Here is a 6,514-nt window from a genome sequence, read left to right on the forward strand (position 1 = left end):
ACAGCAAAGGCCTGCGATGGCAGTAGCGGCGGGGGGGGGGGCGACGGTGTAGCAGAAGGATCGGTGGACGAGCCCGCAGCTCCCTCACTGTCTGGCAAACCACACGTTCCTGATTGTGGTCGCACATGGCTCTTTAAGGCCTCAGAGATTGCTCGCCAGGTGCCGAGCAATCCCACCGCAACCTTGTCGTTTTTAGTAGCAGAGTCCCACACCTGGACCTCAATTTGGTCCCATGTTTCAGGATCATAAATGGTCTGATTGTTAATAAAGGGAATAAGCTGTAAGGTTATGTCCTGGTTTCAGTTAGGACAGAGTTAATTTTCCTCCTAGTAGCTGGCAGGGTGCTATGTTTTGGATTAGAATGAGAAGAGCGCTGATAACATGCTGATGTTTTAATTGTTGTAGAGCAGTGCTTACACCAAGCCAAGGACTTTTCAGCCTCTCTCTGTCCTGCTAGCGAGCAGGCTAGGGATGCAGCAGGAGCTGGGAGGGGACAGACCCAGGACAGCTGACCCAAACTGGCCAAAGGGGTATTCCATACCATCTGACGTCATGCTGAACAATATATAGGGGTGGCTAGCCGGGGTGGAGGGGGGGCCGGCTGCTCGGGGATAGGCTGGGCATCGGTCAACGGGTGGTGAGCAATTGCATTGTGCATCACTTATTTCGTACACATTATTACTATTAATACTATTATTATTATTATTGTTGTTATTCTTTTCCCTGTCTTAATAAACTGTCTTTATCTCAACTCACAGGCTTCACTTTCCCGTTTCTCTCCCCCATCCTGGAGAGGGAGGGGGGAGGGTGAGCGAACGGCTGTGTGGTGTTTGACTGCCAGCCGGGCTAAACCACAACAGGTTACCAGGACAGTCTTTGTTTCTAAGGACATATGATTCCCTATAGTACGCAACTCCTTACCTTCGGCCAGCGAGGGGCAGTTGTGTGCGCGGGTCAGCTTCTCTCAGCTTGAGCTTCCTTCCAGCTCCGGTGTGCCTATTTCCAGCGACTTTCTATACGAGCTTCTTAGAGCGGTTTGCTGAGTTTGGCCGAACCCATCTTCATTAGGCGATCAATGTCCCTGTTCCTGTCCTGGTCCCTGTTCTGTTAGCCTGTCCCTGTTCCTGTTGTTCATGTCCCTGTTTGTTTTCATCATCGAGGATGGGCTCCCTTCTTATACTATTCGCCCCACAGCAGTCCTTTTCCACTAACTCTTCATTGGCCAAACAACTTTGCCCGGCAACCAGCAAACCCCCAGCAACTTCTATGCCTTAACGGCGGGAGAAGAAGCAACCTGAGATGGCATGGCATCTCCTGAATCACCCTTCTTTGTTTCCTCTAAACTCTTTACATTCCTGATGGCCTTGTTATAAATGACTGAGTCCCAAATAGGACTGCAATCAAAGTTTACAATTTATTAAACGAATAGAGGCAAGCAAACAGCGCTGGGTGCGCCGGGAGTCTCTGCTCCACCAGGACGCACACCCGTTACGTAAGACGGCTGATTTTTTATGCTCCTAGGCTAATACATATTCATTACTACTTCTGAAAGAAGCAGGGTTATTATAATTGGTTTCCCGAATCCGAAGTCCTCCCAGGTGCGCCTGCTTATCAGTCTCTGGTAGTCTCTCGGGGGCCGCTCGGACGGGGAGGCTCATGGTCTTCCTCCTTATCTGGTGGTCTCTTGGCCGGGTGTCAGAAGTTACTGCACATCCGTGCAGAGTCAGCAGTTTTTCTCTGAAGAAATCCCTTTGTTCTCTTATCACCTAAACCCAGGCCTCAATGTTAACCCTTCAAATCCCTTAGTGGCACGAATTGCTGGACCATTCCTTACAATCCCTCGCCTTCTTTTTAAAATCATCAATTCGTGTCTCTTCTTCAACCTTTGTTAGTAACAATTGGATTTCATCAGTCAGTTCTCGGGGAGTCCATTTCTTAAGCATCATTATTGACACATCACCTTTTTTCTCTACCGAAGTCATCACAAATTGGGTGCTATTTATTATTCGCCATACCAACAACGTAAAGCAAGGTATCATACAAGGTATAAACAATAACGTCATTACACCACATAAAAATAAAAATAGCATCCTTTTAACCTATGGTCCACCAGGCAACCACGAAAAGAAATCCCAATCCATACCCTTCCAAGTTTGTACTGGGACGTGGGCTAACTTCCTAATTTCCTTTGTTATCTGTTTAACCACTTTTCCATTATCATCAATTTGTAAACAACAATTAGAATCGTTCAGTTTTCCACACACTCCCCCTTCTTCTGCTAGTAAATAGTCTAAGACCATTCTATGTTGAAAGATAGCATTCCTCATCTGAGTGGATTGATCAGCCAGAAGATCCAAGGCCGTCGCTGTTTGATTGGTTACAACTTCGAGGATAGCTTGCAACCTAATTATTCGGTTCAAATTATAAATAGGCTCTCGGGCTCCTGATACCAACTCATTCGGGTTCCAGGTAGCTGGCCCATAATGCTGTATGATTCTTTCAGGAGGCCATTCATCCTTTCCCCATTTTTGGGCACTACCCCCGGCTAAGGAAGTATCAATAGATCGTTTCATTCTGTTCAGGTCATCATATAATCTTATTCCTAAATGATTTCCTTGTGTTTGTGACAATAAAAAGAACAAGGGTCTTATGTACTCCACATAGCATATTCCCGACCAGTTTCCGGGTAGCCTCTTGTAAGCATGTTTGCCACACACCCAATAATGTCCCTTTAGGGCCCACGTCCCGTTTGGAAAAGGACCATCCCATCCCTTTTCAACCCTTGGGGCGTGATAATACAGAGTGTCCTCGTTACCGAGTGGTCCTGTTACAATGTCTGCCCCATTTGTACTCGTATATGCGCACTTCCAAGCTCCCATGTTGGGTTTCCACTTACAGTCACAATTCAGTTCTCCTTGGCGGCCTGTCATATTATAAGCTGACCAGAAATGTTTAAAGAACACTCGCCTCCCATTCTCATTCTGCCATCTCCAGCGATAGACCCGCACCACATGCTGTTCCTTAGTGGTGTTATCACGCTGACAGCTCAAGATTTGACCATCGAATTGTCCCCCCGCTTGTGCTCTTGCCACAGTTTCACATCCGGATCCAAAAAATTCTCTATATGAGCATTTCAGCCAAGTCCCGTTTCTCAGCTGAACATGTGTGGCGTTCCATTTCCCACTACGTGCTGTACAGTTTATAGGACTACATCCAGGATCGGTACAATCATATCCGGGGGACAGAGTCCAATTGCAAATGCTTTTTCCCACCGCCACTGTTCCTGTTCTGTTCAAGCAGTATACACCCCAAGCTGACGAGTGCAACTGCCATGGGCCTCCTTCCTCTTTCCAAAATTGCGTCCCATTATGAACTTCGCTCAAATTACTGACCCACCACTTGGGTTCGACCAGGCCTGCTACCCAGGGCCAACTTTCAGTTCCCCCCCGGTCCTCCACAAATCCAGCAGTTACTAAGGTTAAAGGCCTTGGCCACTTCCTCCCCCAAAGTGAAAAAGTTATTCCTCCATTCCTGCCCATGGCCCAATTGCCCCTGTAAAAACAATACCAGGAAGTATAGCATTTCTTATCCTTTTTCGCCGTCCAATCTTGAGAGTGTGGGAAACGCCTTCAATCATGGGGTTGGGCCCACTTTCAGAGCTTGTGTTACCATTCAGCCCTTTGGGGTGATCCAGCTCCTGGAAAAACTAATCACAATTTTATTATGGGTTTAAAAGGTTCTCATGTTATTTTTCTCAGGACAACCTGATCTTAGCGCGGGAGAAGTGCGGTCGAGGCACTCTCACTCGGCGGTCAGTAGGGGTTGCCTCCCTCGGTAGACCATACACACCGCAGTGGAGGGTCCTACCCCGGTCTTGCCTTCTCCCTTTCCTCCCTTCAGCCTTGTCCTCTTTATCCAGTGCCCTTCATTCATGCAGAACCTCATTGCTAGGATATTAGTTCCTCTTTAGTCTCAGTTTCAGTTCCACAGGAGTGGACTCAACCCTCCAGGCTTCGGTAGTTATTGGTCCTTTTATTCTGGATGCGTGGGTCCAACCCCTTTCTGCTGTTCTCACAGCTGTTTCAGTAGTAAGTAAAACAAGGTACGGTCCCTCCCATCGGGGGTTCAATGATTCTTCTCTCCAGGTTTTTATTAAGACCTTGTCTCCTAGTTGTATTTTATGAATAGCAAATCCTAAAAGTGGTGTTTGAGTCATCATCCCATTTTCTCTTAGCTCCTGTAATCTCCTTCCAATGGTAATTATATATTTCTGGATACTATGATCCTCAACTACATTGTTCCCTAGGGGCATCCCTTGAGAATAAGGCATACCATATAACATTTCATAGGATGATAATCCAGTCTCACTGTGTGGTTTAGTTCTTATGTTTAAAAGTGACAATGGTAAGCATTTCGTCCAGGGCAGCTGTCTCTCGATCATTAACTTAGCCAATTGTTGTTTTATTGTTTGATTCATCCTTTCTACTTTCCCTGAGCTTTGTGGGTGCCACGGAGTGTGGTATTCCCACTGAATACCTTTCAAGGGGTACATCCTTCAAATCTTTGCGGCTGGTGTATGTTCGATTATTTCCACGCAATTGTGTTCCAACGGTCCTTCTTCTGGAACAGTTCCTAGAAATACTGCTGGATATAACAGGTTAGTTGTTTTCAAGGTTACGTCATCTTGTTCAGTTAGTATTGCCTGATATTTCATCATCCGGCTGGGTGATAACCAGTGCCCCCCCCCCCCCTTTTGTTCTAAAACGGTTGTTACCATATGTGGTACAAAAACTTCAATATGTTTTCCCATTTGAAGGCAAATAATTTTCTACTATCTTTATCAAGAGGTGTGCAAAAGAAGGCATCCTTTAAATCTGTTACGGTAAACCATTTATATTTCTCTCTCACAGATGTTAACAATGTGTAAGGATTAGCTACTACCAGGTGAATGTCCTTTGTTATTTCATTTATTGCTCTAAGATCTTGTACTAATCTATACTCGCCATTCGGCTTCTTTACTGGAAAAATTGGAGTATTGTATTCCGATTTACATTCTTCCAGAATCTGATATTTGAGAAATTTGTCAATAATTTTCACTATCCCCTGCCTAGCTTCTATCTTGAGTGGATATTGTTTGATTCGAACAGGTTTGGCTCCTTCCTTTAATTCCACCTTTACCGGTTGTGCCAGTTTCGACTTCCCTAGTACATCTGTTTCCCATACTGCTGGTATAACTGCATTTTCTACTTCTCTTGGAATATTAACAAAGGGTTTATCTTTGATCATCAGGATTTGTCCTACTTTGGACTCAGGTACCTTCATTATTAATTCTCCATCCTCAAAGGTTATTGTTGCATCTAATTTGGCTAATAGATCCCGTCCCAAGAGTGGAATCGGGCATTCTGGTACATACAAAAATTCATGGGTTAGTTCCTTACCCCCAAAACGCAAATCAAGGGGTTGTAAGAATGGCCGTTCCTCCTCCTTCCCTGTGGCTCCAATTATTGTAGTTGTCTTAGTTCCTAATCGTCCTTTTAAACTATTTAACACTGAATATGTTGCTCCTATTACATTTACAGCCTAATTAACACAGAGAAAGAAGCTCCCATAACCAACAAAAAATTCAAGCCTCTGTCTTCGTTTCCTATCTTTATTTCAACTAGTGGACCTGCTAGGGTAGATGCCCCAGGTCCCCGTCATTCCTGACTGTTGTAAGTTTGTCCTGCAGCCTAAGACAATTTCTTTCTGATATCAGGGGCCGATTGCCCTGGAAAGAGGCTAGCCAATTGCCTCTATTTGTTTTTGTTTGTTTTTTTTTTTTTTTAAGCTAGGTCCATTTTTTTTTTCTCATTGCATTTCAAAGTTGGTCCAAAAATTCAAAAATTCCATAGGGGTTTCTTTTGGACTTTGTTGGAACAGATTCTCAATTCCCAATTTAACCAGATTTTGGTATTTACATAATTTCCGGGGTGATTAGGGTCTCAGTGCGGGGGGTCGGTCAGGGGAATGCAATCGTTGACAGTTCCCTGAGCGGTCCCATTGGCAATCTGAGCTCACACATGAACTCAGGTTGTTTTAAGAGTTAGCTGCTTTTCTGTTTCCACGACAACTCTCTCGGACCCATCACGGTCCCTCTGCCCCAGAGGGCTCACACCCGTGATTTAGAGATCTCAGCCTCGGGTTGAGGCGGAACTATTAACATTTCTACATCCTCTTTCCCTGCTCATTCAACTTCAAACAGCTCTGTCAAATACTACATGCCACACAACATTTAACACCTTCAACAACCCTTTTAACACTTCCTTTATCTTTCTCCAGCCTGTACTTTTCTAATGCCAACACCAAAGGCTCAGTCAGGGGCCAACTTAATTCCATACCCTTTTCCCTCCAAGATGCTGAAACAACATATCAGTATACAACATTTCATCCTATTTTCCTTCTCTCCTCAAAAACAACATTAATTGCAAGACACTGTTATAGTCGATTGATCCATAAAGTGGCCATTTAGCTTATA

Source organism: Cygnus olor, assembly GCF_009769625.2.
Source record: "Cygnus olor isolate bCygOlo1 chromosome W unlocalized genomic scaffold, bCygOlo1.pri.v2 SUPER_W3, whole genome shotgun sequence".
Classification (NCBI taxonomy): domain Eukaryota; kingdom Metazoa; phylum Chordata; class Aves; order Anseriformes; family Anatidae; genus Cygnus; species Cygnus olor.